The following is a 19,858-nucleotide window of genomic DNA, read 5'->3' as shown; positions in this document are numbered from 1 at the left end:
AATTGTTCGTAAGCAAATTACTCGAAAGAGACTCTGGGACCGTTGGGGTTCCACAGCGCTTGAAAAATTTTTATGAAACGTCGGCTTAGGACCCCAAGCAAATCATGGGGTTCCAAAATAATGAAAAAAAAAACAGGGGTTGCACCAAATATCAGCCCAAATGGAAATCTTAATTCAGTAAACAAAAAGAGAATAATTAACCTGTCCCAAACTCTTATTTTGTCTGAATCTGTCTACTTTCAAGACCTATTTTCATCCACATTTCTCTCACCTCACTACATCTTCTGCTTCAGTCGATATTTGTCTCACCTCACGACAGCTCTACCTCTTTCCTCTGTCTCGTCGGCCATCAGGATGTTTGTAAATATTTTGGGGTCAGCCCCCAAAATGTTTTTTTCTGATTGGCACCCCCACCCCACGCCCCCCCCCCCCCCCCCCCCACCCACTCCCCATGAACCACCGGCATTGCCGCTGGGACGACGCTTGCTCGTACCCCCGCTCGCGGTCTCCCGGAGCGCTCGTGGAAGACGTCGGGCCGCTGTTTACCTGGTGCCGATGGCGCCGTGATGGATGTGCCGCGCTGGACCGCAGAGTTTCGTGGAATCGGCCGCGTTTACTTTGGCTGCGGCCCGCTAGAAAACTTCCCTTTCCGTACGCTGAGGGCATGCCACGTGCCGCCGTCGTGCCATCGAAAATCCATGCCGCCAATGTTCGGGCGGGCGGGCGGGCGGTGTGCGGGGGGTGGGGGTATTGGTGTTGCGACGCATCTGCCGTGGGCTTGAAATCGCCTGATGATTTTGTTTGGCGAGGAAGCGTCTCAAATGACGTTTCTTTAAATCTGCTGTTAGTGGTTACACACAATTTCATGGTGCGTGCTTTCACTTGTCGGTGGGAGCGGGCCCGTATGCGTTGCCTTTTGCTGCGTCCACTCGTGGCGACGTACGGCACGACGATGGCCGTTGACGCACGTCTCGGGGGGCGTCTGCGCGTTCCTGTGGCTCTCCACCTTGCGCTCATTTTTTGTGTCGAATTTTGTTTTTGCCTCCGTGTCAACCGCCGTGATTTGATTTCATTGTGATGGTTTATTCCTGGTATCTTAAAATCTTAAATTGTCTTGCTGTGCAATTACGTTTTATCCTTGCAGTTTGCTCTCATGTCCCAGGTCTCTCTGTGTGCAAGAGAGATTTGTAGTCTTAATGGGCTCCCACCTGGTTGTCAGGAAATAGTTACCAGTCAACCAACCAAAGCATATGTGTGGATTAAACATTAATGTTATCCTTATGTGAAGTGTAAGGCTTTTTAAATCTATAAAAATTATCTCACTTTAAGGTTGAACGCTCCACTCCCAATGTAGCAGGACCTCGCCCCCCCACCCCGAGCCCAATACAACTCGCCGAAAAGGTTCCAATGGGGGGGGGGGTTAACCGAAAATCCGCGACAATCTGTGCCGGCGCAAGGAGACCACACGGAAGGGGGGGGGGAGAAGGGGAATGGGGCCTGCTGCCTCCAACCAAGTGGGGACCTCGCGTGAGGGGGGAAGATGAAGATTTAAACTACTACAGTTGTTGTTGTTGTAGTATCCTTTATTTAGCCAGGCGATTAAATTAAATCCACGCAATGACCTGGAATTGCCTCCATCGGCAGGGGGGGAGACCTGGTGTGCTGGCTACTTGGCGCGGTGCTCCTCGCCCACGGGCGGCACGGAAACTCCCTCCTTCCGTCATCGCCTCTCGTGGAGCGGCTGTCACGTCGAATGACAGAAACACTCAAGGCAGAGAAATAATTAAGAGAATGAAAGACCGGAAATCAATTAATAAAACGATTGCGCTGGACAACAAAAATACTAAAGGAGCCGACGGCATCACTTGGAGTTCTCCGACCGCCGCGTGACGATTCCCGTGAGGTCACGGTGACACGGAACGCATGTGCGGCGCTCGAAGGTCACTACCGGGGCCTGGCAGCCGCTGGCGCGACGGCGTTTAGCTACATATGGTGCAAAGTAAGTTCAACAGACGTGCATATGCCAAAACACCGAGGGCTCCTCTCTCTTAGGTGTCTCAACTCCCGACGGTGAAGTTGGTGATGCCGGTGGACGATCGCCGTTGTCGCTCGATTATTTCCTCGCAGAATCTTTTTTTTTTCCGCTGGTAGGCTGAAATAGGCGGCTATGATGGACGTGGTGTGCTGGATGTGTAAATATTGTCAGGGTTGGCGGCACAGACAGATCCAGCTGAAATTCAGCCCAGTTCTTCATCATCTTTGTCATTTCATTAAGTTATTGATTCGTGACGGATCCGTCCGGATCATTTTGACACTCTGCCTTCCTGCCGCGTAGGATTAAGTGTTCCCATGAAGGAATAGGCGAAACATAACCAATATAGCAGAGCCCTCCTGAAAGAGGATTCTTAAGACTCGTTGAGGTAGTCCTGGGTAAACAAGCGTAACAATGATAACAATAACATTGCCATCAGTCGTTTTCAGGTTTGTCCGCGTGAGGGTAAGATTTCCGATGGATCGACTGCAATATGTTATGTTGCACTTCTTTTGCACCATACGTAGCCAACTGTGATAATCGCAGGTGGAGATGAAGCAGCCAGATGCAGGGGGAAAGTGTCTTTCAGTGGCGTAACGTGGCGTGGTTGGGATGAGCCATGGCGCAAGTCCTGAAACGGGGTCCCAATTCATATTTCCCCCCTCTTTATATTTTACGTTTTTTTTGCAGGTAAGGCCCACTGAGTGATGTAAGCTCTTTTTCAGAAGCGACCTGGCCATCACAAATGATTGCCCAATGAAGTGGCTTATTACGTGGAAATAAATAGCAGCCAAATACTTTAAGCGCATGTTTCTAAGTGTGGCGGGAAAAAAACTGGAGGACCCAGGGAAAAATCCCTGCAACCACGAGGAGAGAGACACGCAAACTCCAAATATACAGCAGGCGTCAGGGTGGGGATCGAACCTCCGACCTCCTGTGTACCAGGCGAGGTAGTTCACATCGAGCCACCGTGATGATGATGAGAGACACGCAAACTCCAAATATACAGCAGGCGTCAGGGTCGGAATCGAACTCACGACCTCCTGTGTACCAGGCGAGGTAGTTCACATCGAGCCACCGTGATGATGATGATGATGAGAGACACGCAAACTACAAATATACAGCAGGCGTCAGGGTCGGGATCGAACTCACGACCTCCTGTGTACCAGGCAAGGTAGTTAACATCTCGCCACTGTGGCACTCTTTTATAGCACGGTGCCTGGGCCCCTCCGGCCTGTGGACCTCAGCGTAGTTTAACCTACTGCACACCCAAGAACTACGCCGCTGGTGACTTTCCAATGTCACGCTGATAACTTTTGGCACGGCTTGGAAGAGCGATGTGGCAGGGGCGGCTGCCAGGTTTGCCAGACGTTTGTCCTCACTGGCTGGGTGAAGGTGCGAGAGATTGCAGCGCTGCGTTCTGGTCAGCAGCCAACGCCGAGTTGTTATCGCCCCGTGTTCACATCAGTGTTGTGGTCGTTGTAGGTACACAGAAATATGTGTAATAAGCAAGGTTTTTTTTCCTTCTGGGAACGGTCCTTCTTCATTCGGGGGAGAAAATCGTTTTCAACTGTTTAACGTTGGCAGGTGTCCTTCGTTTTGTCTTGTTTGTGTCTGTGCGTTTTTTGTCTTTGTGTACGCGTGCCAATTGTTTGAACCGTAAGTGTAAATACACTTCGTTTACATTTTTTTCGATAGACAGACACCAGGATATTAGCACGGCTGATATCCTGGTGTCTGTCAGGACACCAGTGGTGGCGCAGCGGTGAATGCATTGCGTTATGATCCCAGCGACCTGAGTTCGATTCTCGGCCATGGCTATCATCTGGAGGAAGTGGGGTAGTGAACCTGTCCTGCGCCACCCTTGGTGTGTAAACATCAGCACTGGGAGACAAAGGTGTCCAGGCTTAGTACATCTAATGGCCACAACAAATGCTTGTACGATGTACCAGCTATAATAGGTGCTCGCTAACAGCAGTAACTTCATACTCTTTGGTTTTTTAGGTAAAGTCAATAAAATTAAATGAATGAAAACAACTAAATTAAATCACGACGTTTCGGAGGCAACACAAGCTTCCGTCTTCAGGTGGAAACCGTCACAGCAAAATAGCTGTATCAAGTGAAGAGAGCTCTAAGAGACCCGAGATTATATACAGGTTAAGGGGGGGGGGAGCCAGGAAGGGCCGTGGGGGGGGGCTAAGTTAAGCCACCTTTTGTTATGCTGCAGGGGATTAGGGGGACGGAGAGGTCACCGTGCGCAGGCGATGGCACGTGGTTGAAGAAAGTTAGACACATGAACAGGATGCAGTATTTAAGCTGACAAACTGGTTGCCTTGCAGTATACTGCGGTAAACTATCATTGTTTCAACATAGCGGGTTGTGTTTAAATGAACAGGATATTTTTTTACAGAGGTATTCATCTCGACAGTCGAAGGGTGTTCATTTACTAATCATTAAAAAGTGGATACAAATGTTCAAATCTGAATTGGACAGTGGCGTACAGTTGCAAATGATGCCACATGCTCTGTAATGTAAGTTTCGCCTGAGATCGTGAATTAAGCAACAGTGATACCCAAGCGCTTAATGCCTCGCGAGTTGGCTCAGTAGCACGTGTGTCCAAAGCTGTGCCAATTGGCATCAACACAGCACAGGCCGACATTAACAGCATGTCATCAATGGTCATTTAATTTACTTAAACTTAGCCGGGCCAGCCGAGTATTGGAACCACAGCAAGGAGGGGCTGGGTCCGACTCCTCCCTTTGGATTTTTTTTATTTGTTTCTATCAGTACGTTCTCCCCTGTTCTGCATGAGTTTCCTCTGAGTGCTCTGATTTGCTGCCATAGCTAATAAAAAATACAATGTAACCGGTATTGCCCAAACATCCCAATGCTGACAAATGACCTGCAAATTACTCAGTTGGGATCAAAGACAAAGATCCTCCGTACAGCCTTAACAGACTGTTAGAGCAAGTTCTGTTAGCGAGCACCTATCAAGGCCAGCATGGCACACGAAGGGGTTGGGTGGCCAGTATATTTACACACTGTACCAGGTACTCATTTGATGCTGAATCGGCCTAGGGGAGGCCCAGGACCGGTTTAGATAATCGTCACTGGTGTTGGCCGTGAGCGGGAATCTAACTCGGGGCGTCGGGTTCATAGTGCAACACACTACCTGCTACACTACGGCTCCCCATAGTTGTGATCACACAGCACACAGCAACGTCGCCGCGTCTACTGCAAAACACTTTGTAGGACTCTCTTCAGAAAAAAAACGAGTCTTGAGACTCGCGGAGGCTCTCCTAGGTATCCAGACGTCGTAAGAAATAGAATCCAGTGCGCAGACAGAATATACATTTGCGTGGGGCTCTGTGGTCTGTGTCACTGCAAATGCACCTCTTGTCACCATTTCCTGCAACCGCCCCCATCCCGTTCCCCCAGAGCGACCGCAGCCGAAACGCCTGGACCTCTGCTGTAAGCGGACACGAGTTGCCGTTGCCCCACCCTCCGCGAGGAGTGACTCTTAGCGGCGGTCACCTCGGGTCAGGACTCTGGCTCGCTCGCGCGCTTGGGTGTGCGTGGACACGTTTTTTTTCTTTCCGAAAACGATTTTTCGCTCATACTCAAAACATCCGCTCGATCGGTGCTGTGGGGACACGGGGAGAAACAAATAAAAAAATATATATTCCACTGGGGGGGGGGGGGTCACACCCGCCGCTTTCATTGAATAGTGTCGTGGTTTCCAGAGAAAGGGGGACATTTTTCGGAATTGGTAATGCCAGGACACGCAGCGTTTCCGTCACGTGACGTCTGGCGTAGTAATAATAATCATATTGTGCGGCCCCTTTGGCAGTCCGCTGCTGGATGGATGAAGACCACCCCATGTGTTTCGTGCGTGCGCGTTGTTTGGCCATACTTCACCACGATGGCGGGGGGTTTGGGTTGGTGAAGGAAAAGAGCACAGGACCGGTTCACATATCGATCGCCACCGATGATTTCTCGGGTTGCCGTGTGAATGGCGCAGTGTGCTAACCGTTGTGCCACCGCTGCACCCCCAGGTGTACTAAAGTGTTTAGTTCGGCGGTGATAAATGTATTTACAGTATTGTGCAAATAATTGCTTAAATGCACGTATTTGCACATATCTATATAATACAGCCACTTAGATGTGCACAGAATGACTCAATGAATAAAAATTTGAATTATTTCCCCATGCTGGCAAATAATAATCAATGACTCATTATGTTGGTTGGTTGATCTTGAATCCCAAAGAAGGGCATTCTAACTCAAACGCCACGGTCAAGCCTCTCAAGAAAAGTCGATCCTGATTTACATTCTATTTAATCGGATTGTGTAGAGATGCTGAATCATCAGGCATTCATATATATGTGCGTACGTGCGTACGTGTATGTGTGTGTGCAAGTATTGGGAGCGTTGTGGCACAGTGATGAGTGCACTGCCATGGGAACCTGACCACCTGAGTTCGATTACCGGCCACGGCAACGGACATCGGTGGCTAAGAGTGATGTCTGCAGCGGTCCTGGGATTCTTCCCCCTTCACTGATCCGCACTGGCCAAAGTGGTGAAGTATCGTAAAACCCCCACATTCGATAAGCCTGGGAATGCCTTCACCCAGCATTGGATTGACAAAGGGGATAGCACTCAAAAATCCACACGGATGGATTTAGAGCTTATTTTGGTAACCGAATATTGTCTTGGTCACTGGTAGATTGGAGTTGTGAGCACGGGACTAGTCGGCACAGCCAAAGAGAGACATATACTGGATGTGGTTTACCAAGAAATATTTTCTGGTCACTGACCCAGAAATGAGGCTCCGAACATCACCGTTGTCGTTGTCATCATCGTCCTCATCATAATTCCACGACACGCTTGCTGGAGGATGTAGCCATCTGAATGCTTCTGTGGGGACCCTTGCTCTCCGTGGATACGAGTCCTTCACGAAGGAACTCGCCAAACATCGCAATGCTGCGGGCACCCTCGCCAATGCTTTCCTCACAGATTCTCCATCGGTGCTCGGTGCGGAAATATTTTTTTGGGTCGCTGACCTGGACAGACCCCCGGCTGATAAACTGCCCCTAGACAGGCCATCTAACCCCCGCCACCCCCCCCCAACCACTCCAACCCCACCCCAAAAATGGGTGAAATTCCAAATTAAGCAAAGCGCGTGTGAGAAATGCGATGAAGTCACGGCCAGTGTTGCCGACCCCAGCGATTTTGTCGCTCAAATTTTAGTGACGTTTTGGGTCTCGCTCGTGAAGAAAAATTAAGGCACGTTGGTACGTTGTCAAGTAAAAATTTTAATGAAAAAAACTAGTAAAATGTGCAGGCCTTTATCCGGCCACTGATCAGATCACAGTGTGCTAACTACTGCTCCACCCCGACATTTGAAATACAATGAAAAATATATCCCTTTTTTTTACTTGTTAGGTACGTTAGAAGATAAAAGTGTACAAATGAGACAAAAAAACTATGAAGATGGTTTGAGGATGCAGCAATATCTACTTCACTCAGATTCAGTTGTCCAAGGTCTCTTATTTAGCCACAGAAAAAGCATTTCTCATTGATAGTTTTTCACAAAAAGGAGTGATGGATCTTCATTATACTGTAGTTTTCTTTACATATCAGTTTGGAGTCATTGGTTCATGTGAACTTTTAACTGAGGCGCAAATGTGCAGGGATCCTGCTGTTATGATTGTTGTCACTAGATCCCAAACATACGAATTAATAGGTGGCTGGGTGGCCCAGGGATCAGAGTACTGAGCTGGCATAGCTGGAACCCAGACCTCATCCGGCTGCGATTCAACCGGTTCATTAAGAGTAGCGGTTTGTTGGTCTCGGCCTAGTTCTGAAGGATTGCGCAAAATAAATGATTGATGTAACAATTTGGTTATTCACTTAATTTCGCCAAATTGGTTGATATGCGATGAACAGTTTTTTTTCAGGGCATGTAAAAAGGGTGGCCTCAAATGTGGACAACTCGCCGGGACGGTGAGTTTCAAGGCAGCCGCTAACTCTTTTCTATTCCCGGAAATATGTCTGCGTGTCCATCTGTTTGTATCCGATTAAATTTCACATGTTTTCACGAGAAAACTGAAAATGCCCCTTAGCCGATAGCTACAAAGGTTACCGCAGAGCTCACCAATGGCAATGCCCATTTTTTTAAAAATAGTTTTTGGACATTGATACGATAACAAAAACACTTTCATAACAGCATTTTTATTTTAAACATCACATAATATGGTGTGGCGGTGCGATTAGGGTGCGAGCATTAAAGCACGGATGGGTGCACACGCACGACTAACGTATGTATTTCGAACTTCTTTCACACCGTACATAGCCAACCATGCTAATCGGAGGTGCGGGGGAAGGACAACAAAGTAAACACAAAAATATGTACATTCGGGTCTTCGTGTCTCTACGCGCACCCACCGCCTTCTGTGAAGTCAAATCCCTAAACACGATGAAGGCTCCCTTATTAATAGTTCTAGCTTGCCAGCTTGTGAATACGATATATATTTTTTAAGTGAGCGCGAAGGCACACGTGTGTATGCCGTCTCGATTGCTCGATTACTCACGACGCCGCTGCTACCTTGAATTAAATGTATGGGCGTGCGGTGGGCGACGATGAGAAACGTGAGAAACGCGTGACACAACGTTTCCCAAACCCGCACCTCTGATTAGCACGGTGGTTCTACGTACGGTATGAAAGAAATTCAGCATGCATACGTACGTACGTACAACCGAAGTTTCACTCGTAAAACGTTTGCGGAGCAGATAAATTAAGCGGAGGTCTGGCAGGCCAATTCGGCTCACCCAAGTTAACCCTGGCCAGCGGAACACACGCAGCAATGCCGCTATGGTGGCTCTTGTGCAACGTGGCCCCCCCATAAAGCTGCCCCGTGTCGACAGAAGATTGTAAAACCCCATTTCATATTTGATTGCATCGTGACAGAACTTGTGGTTCAGAGGAGATGGTCGTGGTCAATTATTAGCCATATATCGCAATCAAATTCCTGTTTGGAAGCTCTCCAAGAATGTTTTGTTACATTTTATGGCATCGATTCCTAGATTTACTGTGCCGTGATGATTCCAAGAACATTTGACACAAACTGCGGTGTGTTTATTCAAGGTAACGCGTAATAACTGACGAAATACGACTGATGATCAATACGTGCATGGGGCAATAATCATAAAAGTTACCTATTTTGAAATCCAATATCACAAGTCCATTGGCTAACACGTTCCCGGGCCCTTTGCTGGTGGCCCATGTGAACATGCACAACTGACACGGTGAATTAGCACGTCTCAAATACAATGCGGGTGTGTAATCGGTGCGTATGTAACACTCATGCAATGATTAATGGGTTTGTTAAAATGACAAAAACAGGGTGCTTTTTTAACTGTCGCTGTGTGATCATGTTGCCATCCACACTGACCAGGCCAGCACACCTCTCATCAACAACAACAACCGCTGTTCACCACTAAGTTGCGGTGACGTCACCACAGCACCTGTGCCATGCTCGGTGCACTTTGAGGCCAAGTGCAATGTTGAAGGCTTGCTGGCAGGAAGTCACGGAACAGACCCAGGTCTGTTCAGTCCATCTCTTCCCGCATCCCATGCCGCACCCGTTAAGCCCCATCCATCCAGCCGAACAAGAGCTGTTTGGGCATGCGGTGACTACATGACCCAGCCAGCACAGTTTTAGTTGCCAGAGGAGCCTCCCATTCACATTGAGACACACATACACATTTTAACACGCTAACTGTTCTCCCAAACCCACCGCGCATTTGCAAAGCCTGGTGCGTATGGTGCTGCGTTTTGGGTGTTTCGTATTGTTCCGCTTGGGTCACGTTTTGAAATTTTTGTGTTACGTCGTGATGAGATCGCCGCGACGGTTTCTTTTGTTGGCGTGTCCACTTTTCTGAAAGGGCAAAGATTGAATACTTGCCGTTACTCAAGCCAACGCAACGGCGCAGAGAGATCCAAAAGAAGAGGAAGAAAAATAAGTCATAAAAACGTAAGCGGCCCTCCCCCGCTCGTGCCGTCGCCCGTCTGTGACAAAGGCCAGGGGCAATGCTCTCCGGGTCGTGTGTTTAGATATGATGAGTTTCTTTGTGTAAAGGGTTCGATTGAGGCGCACACTCAACTTGGGGGCAACACTGTTTATTAACAACGTAACAAACAACTTGAACACTATATAAGGTGGTGACCACCGTTCCTAATTTAACTAACGCTAGGGGGAATACTAGATAACGTGACCAGGGCAGGTTAACAGGCCGCCTGGTCACGGACGAAGATCGGAGACTCGAGGACCGCTGATGGCATATTCTTTCCCGGGGTCGAACAGCCAAGCTCTCTCTTCACACCCCGCTTATAACTGCTGCGGCGGCGTGGCTGGCCCAGCCCTCGGCCACGCCCCCCTTCCCGATCCTTCGGGAAGGTCTGGGCCCCTTACCACGTGACCACCAAACTCCCCTCTGGGGCCCCTAGCCCCCCTTCGTCCGGTCACGTGTCCTCTCGGGTTCACCCAGAGTGTCACGGCCTGACGCGACCTCAGTGACACCCCGCCTACAGTACCCGTACAGGCCCAACACAGTAGTGACGTCATATGTCACTACATTTGAAGCAATTGGCGGGACCCCGGGGTCCCATCACTGCCCCGGGGTGGGAAAAACCGCGTAGCGACACGAGTCTTGCCTTACCGACAACAAAACTAGTGGTCAATCGATTGGCCTCGTCGAGAGCTACTCGGGGCACTAAGTTTCGTAAAAAGTTGAAACATTACATAAACACGTTAAATTCACTGCCTGGGGGGCGGCGGGCTCGCCTTGGCAAAGAAGCTGAGGATCGACGGCTGACCGGAGGGTGTTGTCGCCGCGCGCGACTGCGGCGGACGCCCCCCCGGGGCTTGCGTTTGGCCGGTGGGGTGGCGCCCATCGTGTCGATCGCCGCCTGTTGCTGCTGGCGCTTGTTGGCGCGAGTCTGGGCGGGCGGCGCGTTGCTGTCGTCGTCCAGTAATAATTATTGACCTGATTTTTGCGGGACCCCGGGGTCCCTCCAAATGATTCATTTGTAAAGCGCAGCTTCGTCTTTTGGCCTATCGTTTGCCCAGGATTTAGGAATATTTGCCCCCATCACCAGGACACCAGAACAGAGAGGACCCCCACGTACCACCCCACTGCACCTGGCTCCCCCCTGCTTCCACTTCCTCCCCCATCCTTTCTTTACATGTACATACAGACACACAAATACAGACAGACACACAAAAAATCCTCAACCCTCACTGCCAGGATGCACTCCAGTAATAATATAAATAACCCTTTATTTAATAAATGTTGTTGATTTTCCCGGGCCCCTCTGAAATGTATTGCCCAAGACTAAAGTTTTGGCCTGAATGGGTAAAGCCGCAGCCCTGCAAGTGCTTGCTCAGGCCACTGGTGGCAGATGGGCCTCTACTAAAGGGAGCTCTAGAGAGCTCCTCTAGAACGTATTCGGCCTATTCTTACATCTTGAAAGAGGTGAGGGTACCTACACTTTACCCCACCACACAACCTAGCAATCAACTGTTATGGGCCCTGGACAAATGTTTGATTTGCCTCCCCTTAACCTAGCCGTGCCGACTGTCTGTGGACTCCACAGACATTCGATCAGCTGATCGTTGGGGATCACAGAGTGCGGTTCACCTTCGTAATGGTAAAATTAGCCGTGGTTTGTGGCCTGAGTTGGATTCCTGGTCACGGTTCCCGACAATCGTGAGCGATACCTACATCTGTTCTTCCCCCCGCCCCCCACCAAACCACCACCCTTTCACCAATTAACCCACGCAGAGCAGCGTAGTGAAGTATGGCCAAACAACCCCCACCAAAATGCGCTCGGCGTGAGGGTCGAGGCCCTCATCCAACAGTGGATCGACAAAAGGGGACTGGCTGCACTTGTATATAACGGGGAGCGCGGATGGTCTAATCGACGAATTTTTTTTCAATACGCTGAGGTCATTTTTCAAGTACGCACAGAGGAGCAATCAGTTGTGGGAACAGTTGGTGGTTGGCAGTCGCTTATGGGGATGGTGGGGGGGCAGTACTTTTTTTCACTGCTAGAATAAAAGATGTTCATCGCAAGCTCGCTCTTTATTTAATTATCTTTTTTTTTACTTCATGAGATCTGACTTTGCCGCTTTGTCCTTATCCAACCTCAAAATGCAGCCGCAGCACTTTGCGCTTTTTACCATAGCGGTAAAGATTAAGATAGCAGCGGCCGCTCACTGCCACATTTCATAACCGCGCGCGACAGCCGCACGCGGTAACCTCCCAATCTCTTCACCCATTTAACGACCCTCATTCTGCGAAATTTTGAGTGTGCTTAAAAAACACACTTTATGACCGATAAAATGCACCTAGCGTGGCACATTCAGCATCTCTCTGATGTTTTTGTTGTGTTTTTTTTGTAACGATTCACTCTGCCTTTGCGATGGATTTTTTGCATCATTTACAGAAATGAATGATTTCACAATGCCTTATGCAAAGAGAAGGAGGGGAAGTAGCTATCCTCTTGGCGCTTGGAAAACTTACCGAACACCTGATCGTCTACTTCTTCTTTCGTACGGCTGATGTGGACGCAGAGCAACAACTACATTTTCACATTTCAGGCGGTCAAGCCAGACAAGTGCGTCAGGAGCAGCGGAGTGTACCGCTGTCATGTCTCCTTCGTATTTGTGACAAAAATGAACTGGTAAGTCGTACAATCACTCAACTTGTGTGCTTATGTTCCAAGATTAAAAACTCATTTCTTTAAAACTGATTTTTGTGTTTAGTTTGTTGTCCTTCCCCCACACCTCCGATTAGAACACGGTTGGCTGTGGCGCGAACGAAGTTCAACATACATCTGTTTGGCTTCTGGGATTTGTGAAGTGACACAGTCGGTGGATGAAAACAAAGGCACTTCCAACGTACGCCACCATCCGCATCCCTCACGGATGCACAGACGGGTCGAGTCCCAGGTAAGAAACTACTCGCGTTGTGTAGAAATACAAGCGCGACCTTTTTGAATGTCACGGTTGCTGAGCACATTACGCCCAAAGTCCCAAAACGCCAAGCGGCCAGCATAAAGCCACGACGTTAAAGTTACGGTAAATAAGAGTTGCATACATTTTCTTGAACGGAGCAAAGTTATAAGACTTGGGGAAAAGAGATGATGCTGATGGGAGAGGGAATTCCAAGTGGAGCAGTGCGAGTGATGAAGCAGGGATAGAAATGTTGTGACCTGCAGTGTGGTGAGTGAGTGGGTAAGCGAATGAGTGAGTTGGTTAGTGAGTGAGTGGGCAAGTTATTGAGTACGTGTGTTGTGACCTGCTGTGTGGTAGTGGTTGAACAGTATGGAACAGTAGATTCAGTCCTCAACATGGGAATCGGAATTGGTGAAGTTCAATGAAACGGTAACCATGATAGTAGTGATGAAAGAGTGACGGGGAGACGACTGATCACCATTGAGTGAATGGAGTGAAAAATTGAGTGATGGGTCATTGTTCAATCCAACGTGACTTTATCTTTGCATGAGAGCAAAACAGAGATAGAGACACACGGACAAGATCCAACATCCAACCATTTGCCTCCTGCACAGACTTAAATAGTGCGGTGTTTACTTTAAGGCCAACACAAATTTATAACAGTGGATACGGCACACCAGACACACTGGGGATTGCGCGCTTGATAAATACAGTAAAATGAGGGGATGGGCTGAAATGATTAATAATATGGGCCTGGCTATGAGCAGAGCTGTCGAGCGCTGTAGCCCAAATTGACCCTTGCTAGCTGCGTAGCGTGGGTAGCAGCTCTTTATGAATGGGCAAGCAGCCAAAATATTGGAACGATTGTCTAAATCCACGCAGCGTTGAGCTGGGCACAAAACACCACAAGGCACGAGGCCAGCACAATTATCCCCTCCCTAACACACACAAGGCAAGGACAAGGATCCCCCCCTGTAGCCTTAATATTCTTTTGGGACAAGTGCTGTGAGTAATCACCTCTGAAGGTCGGCGCGGCACCCCACAACAGGTACTCGGTTGAGGCTGAGTTGACCGAAGGGGAAGCCCAGGACCAGTTCAGATAATCGTCACTGGATCGTAGCACAGCCCATCAACCGCTGTACTATCATTCCCCACCACCACACACAAAGGCAAAGCACCTATGAAGGCCGGCATGGTACACGAGGGGGTGGATGGCCAGCACCACGCTCGACCGCCCTTGTCTCCCCAGTGGCGACGTTTACACACCACCCAAGGTACTCATTTGGGGCTGAGTCGACCTAGGGGAGGCCCAGGACCGGTTCAGATAAGCGTCACTGGTGTTGGCCGTGAGCGGGAATGGAACTTGGGTTACCGGGTTCGTAGTGCAGTGCGCTAACCGCGATACTATCAAGGGGGAGGTGTCACAAGCACCATGCTTTTGTCCCTCCAGTGGTTCGAGCTGATGAGCCCACAGCTACCTCCGGAGTGTGAGCTGTGTCTGCATTCTTGGTGTTAACTTAAAGTCGTTCACTGTGGGTGTTGGACTCCACCAAGGGCGCTTATTGTCTCCACTCCTGTTTGTGATTTTCATGGACAGGATATCAAGGCGCAGCAGAGGTATGGAGAGTATCCAAAATGGTGCATGGAGGTGGCGTCGCTGCTTTATTGGAGATGACGTTGTCCTCTTCGCCTCGTCAGTCCGTGATCTCCAGCATGCACTTGAACGGTTTGATGCCGAGTGCGAAGCATCTGGGATGAGGATCAGCACCTCCAAATCTGAGGTCATGGTTCACTCCCAGGAGACGGTGGATTGTGCTGTCCAGGTGAGGGGGGAACAGCTGCCCTTAGTGGAGGAATTAAAGTACCTCGGGGTCTCTTTCGCAAGTGATGGTAAGTGGGAGCGGGAGATTGGCCGGCGGATCGGTGAAGTGTCCACAGTATTGCAGACGCTGCACCGTTCCATGGTAGTGAAGCGGGAGCAGAGTTCTCAAACAAAGCTCTCGGTTTACAGGTCGATCTACATTCCCACCGTCACCAATGGTCATGAGCATTGGGTAATGACCGAAAGGATGAAATCATGGGTACAAGGGGCCGCAATGAGGTTTCTCCGCAGGGTTGCCAAGCTCACTCTCCGTGATCGGGAGAGTAAGCCTCAGAGTCGAGCCGCTGATCCTCCAGATCGAGAGGAGCCAGTTAAGGTGGTTCGGGCACCTGGTAAGGATGCCCCCCAATAGACTGCCCCTGGAACTCTACCGGGCATATCCCACTGGGCGAACACCACGGGGTCAGCCCAGGACATGCTGGTGGAACGATGTCGCTCAGCTGGCCCGGGAACGCCTGGGAATTCCCCAGGAAGAGCTAGAGTCTGCCGTCAGGGAAAGGGATGTCTGGACCACCCTACTCAACATGCTGCCGCCGCGACCCTCACCATGACAAGCAGATTGAGAAACGAACGAACCACTGGTGTTGGCCACGGCTGGGGATTTAACTCAGGTAGCCTGATTCGTATTGTAGTGTTCTAACCTACACTGCCTCTCCCTCTCTGGAAGCACAAACGGGGCACATACAAGAACACATGGCCACACACAAACAGAATTCAACTGCAATTCCCCAGTGCTTTCGTTTTGTAAATGTGTACCAGCAGCAGGCTCGTGGTGTCCTCGGCTCGAGTGAATGTGGCTATTTATTTATAATTGTACCTTTTTTCAGTCCCAGTTACTCATCGACTCGTATAAACATTCATGCCACCCCAGAATAAACAGCAAGACAAAAAAATACTGGGCCTCGAGCAAGGTAGATAAAATCCATACGGAACAACGCGTGCATTTTAAATACACCGCATACACTGTGTGTGTGTTCATTATTTTTTTCTTCACCCAGGAGAGGGCTCTGGTTGTTGCCCTATCTCCTGATCGGGTGGGATATTACTCCGCGAAAGCAGCAGCCGGAGCGAAGAGTAATGTGCGCACACGTTTAAGCATACGCGTGGACACACGCGCACGCGCGCAACGACAATGGGCAGAATTCCTGAAGCTGCGGCTCTGTTAGTTATTGGGGGAGCCACGTCTGGAAGGTCGCCAACTGTGAAACTTAAACGTGCGGTTTTCTAGGAAAAAGCCCGAGGCGTGTGTGTGTTTTTTTTTCCAGAGAAAGGGCTCATCAGCTGGGCTAAGCTGACCCAGTGGAGCTGTCCCCAATCCAACCCACGGACGGGCCGACCGCGATTGCGGGAGGGTAATTCCCGCAAGGACTAACCTGGCCTGTGTGTACACTCGCCGGTAAACAACAAGACTGTTGGACGGACAGCCAAATGAACCGACAGGCAGATGTATTGGTGGATGGACAATCGGACAAAACGGATGGACGAACGAATGGATGTCAAGATGGACGGATGGACAGACGAAATGATGGACGGACGGACTGACGGACGGATGAATAGGCTGACCGATGGAAAGAGAGGGAAAGGAGGTAAGCCCCCTCAAACGTCCAGAGGAGTGTGGATCAGACGGTGGCCCACGTACGCTGTGGATTTCACTCGGGTGAGGCAGCCTCTGAGAGGGGTCTTGAGGCCCCCAGCTGGAACCACTGATGCTCAGGCCGTTCTCTTCACATCAGCAAATCCTACATCAGCCACACGGGACCCGTGTGGCTATGGGAGGATTCCAAGTCTTGTGGAGGAGGCATGGGATAGCTTAGGGGCAATTTATTTACTAATATTTAATTTATGGGAGATGCTGAAGCAGCGAAATGTATGGCTATATACACAAACACAATGTCTGTATATGTATATATATTTATAAGCTGTGGTCAAAATGTTATAGAGAATGGGATATTTATGTTGGAAAAAAACTGAAATTTATGGCAAAACATTTTTTCATAACCATCCCTATAGATAAAGACTTGGCGGTCTAAATTGTGTGTATTGTCGTGTTGTCCACATACAAAACGACTCGCCAACATTCATCGTAAACACTGTGGCAGAACAGAGAAATATGTAATGGGAAAACATTTCAGGCAATGGCCTATTTTTGGAGTTGGATACCATTTCAGACAATGGTGAGTCAGATTTCACCAATAACTGAAACAGTCACCTTTCTACAAGGTTCGCTAAAGTTCCATCCAATGACCCTTGTTCAGAATTAACAAAACACTCGACACACTATTCGACACCAATGTAGGCTTAAACGAAATGTGTAGGGTACTTGTCAACATTTTGGGCTACGACTTTTCTTAATAGCACATGAACATAGTGGCCAGAGAGATGAGAGTTAACGGATGGTGAATGCACTTAACACCATGAGAATGGATGGGAATTAAATGATGGTATTGTTTTCAGATGAACAGTTTTAAAATGGGAATATGAATAGTTACCTAATGCTTTTTGTTTCTTTTGGTAAAGTCACATAGGTAGATTTTTTTTTAATATATCACGACGTTTTGATCGCAACACAAGCGGTCGTCCTCAGGCGAAAAAAATAATCCAACAGTGGAACTACTGAACCAGGAAGAACACAGTGAGAGGTTAAATATGTACACGTATAGGTTATATATGTACAAAAAAAAAACCTCTGGTTGTAACAGCTCTCTTGTTGTGTTCTTCCTGGTTCAGCAGTTCCACTGCTGGATTATTTTTTCTGCCTGAGGACGACCGCTTGTGTTGCGATCGAAACGTCGTGATATACAGTATATATATTTTTTCTACCTACGTGACTTTACCAAAATAACCAAAAAGTATGGATTCCTGCAGTCACGAAAGCTTCAAATCAAGTTACCTAATAGTTGCTATCGAGTACCAGACATTCTTCAATAATCAAAAGTATTACCAAATACATCTTCAGAGTTCGCTTGAAGCAATGTAGGACTCCGATTTCTATGTAGGTTGAACTTCTTTCCCACCGTACAGAGCCAACCGTGCTAATCGAAGGTCCGGGGGAAGGACAATAAACTAAACACAAACAGCAGTTCTAAAGCAATGAGTTTTCAATCAACATTGCATAGCTCCAGTGGTTTCCTAATGTCGAACAATATCGAACATTATATTATAGAGAACAGAGAATATAAGCAGTTCATAGGCATTATTTTGACAGGTGAGAAAAGTATGTAGGCTTGGGTAGGACGCATCACTAGAAGGGGATGATGGTCAGTGGGCCACAATAGCAACGGAGTGGCATCCAAGGGAGAGAATCGCGTCCGAGAGGGGCGCCCACTTCGAAAATGGAGCGATGAAATTATCTCGTGGATCGTTAGATTGCAGGACTCTTGAGAATTGCTGATGGAGTGGGGAGGCCTTCATCCGGTAGTCGATTAATTTGATCTTCATCACGCCTGATGTTTATGATAAGGGTCCATTGCGAGAAATATTCGCCAACAATGTATTGTATTTTTGTATTAGGCATCGTTAATAAAGAATGTTATGAACGATTACTTGTGCTGCATTGCCCATCCAGCCTCTGTATTTATTGTATTGTTCTTAATAGGTTCTGACTGCCCATCACATAGCAATTAAATGGCCAGGGACCCACTAGTAGTACTTTGGCCAATACAATTTTAAAAAATTAAACGTTAGTAATTTGTGTACAGCAATTGTTTACCAGAAAACGGAGCAGTGGCGGTGTAGTGGTTTGTGCACTGCACTGTGAACCTCGTCCAATTTCAGTTTGATTCCTAGCCACGGCTAACATCAGTGGCAAGTGATATCAGAACTGACTCTGACTCCCCCCCACCCCCCACTTCACCAACATGGTCTGACGAGCATGGTGAGGTATGGTCAAACAATCTCTATGACTAAAAGTAATCGGGAGGATTTAGTTTATAAATCACACAATTCTTTGCGAAAGTATATCATTGTAAAGTGTACATAATCAATACATTGCTGCAGAACAGCAGTATATAGGATACAATTATACATATGATTGATAATGAATAAGTTCAATACAATCTGCACAATATTATATTAGTGTGTCACGAGAAAATCTTATTTTTGGATCAAATTGGTCAACTTCATTGTGTACAGTGAGGGAAAAAAGTATTTGATCCCCTGCTGATTTTGTACGTTTGCCCACTGATAAAGAAATGATCAGTCTATAATTTTAATGGTAGGTTTATTTGAACAGTGAGAGACAGAATAACAAAAAATAAGTATTTGACCCCCTCAGAAAGATTTCTGGCTCCCAGGTGTCTTTTATACAGGTAACGAGCTGAGATTAGGAGCACACTCTTAAAGGTAGTGCTCCTAATCTCAGCTTGTTACCTGTATAAAAGACACCTGTCCACAGAAGCAATCAATCAATCAGATTCCAAACTCTCCACCATGGCCAAGACCAAAGAGCTCTCCAAGTATGTCAGGGACAAGATTGTAGACCTACACAAGGCTGGAATGGGCTACAAGACCATTGCCAAGCAGCTTGGTGAGAAGGTGACAACAGTTGGTGCGATTATTCGCAAATGGAAGAAACACAAAGAACTGTCAATCTCCCTCGGCCTGGGGCTCTATGCAAGATCTCACCTCGTGGAGTTGCAATGATAATGAGAACGGTGAGGAATCAGCCCAGAACTACACGGGAGGATCTTGTCAATGATCTCAAGGCAGTTGGGACCATAGTCACCAAGAAAACAATTGGTAACACTACGCCGTGAAGGACTGAAATCCTGCAGCGCCAGCAAGGTCTCCCTGCTCAAAAAAGCACATATACATGCCCGTCTGAAGTTTGCCAATGAACATCTGAATGATTCAGAGGACAACTGGGTGAAAGTGTTGTGGTCAGATGAGACCAAAATGGAGCTCTTTGGCATCAACTCAACTCGCC

At 48.2% G+C, this 19,858-nt stretch overlaps 1 long non-coding RNA gene across 1 annotated transcript; it reads left to right on the top strand.

Annotated features, from left to right (window-relative positions):
• Positions 1 to 3,099: 3,099 nt before the first annotated feature.
• LOC142929655 (uncharacterized) lies at positions 3,100 to 19,489 on the top strand. The gene is made up of 4 exons (XR_012945846.1): positions 3,100 to 10,067; positions 12,696 to 12,778; positions 12,892 to 13,046; positions 14,650 to 19,489. It is a non-coding gene; the product is annotated as an uncharacterized LOC142929655 (long non-coding RNA).
• Positions 19,490 to 19,858: the final 369 nt, after the last annotated feature.

This window comes from Petromyzon marinus, chromosome 33 (assembly GCF_048934315.1).
Source record: "Petromyzon marinus isolate PM22_M1 ecotype Great Lakes invasive population chromosome 33, UKy_Petmar_22M1.pri1.0, whole genome shotgun sequence".
NCBI lineage: Eukaryota > Metazoa > Chordata > Hyperoartia > Petromyzontiformes > Petromyzontidae > Petromyzon > Petromyzon marinus.
Note: the sequence above shows the minus strand (reverse complement) of the source record. Positions and strands in the feature narration are given on the sequence as shown.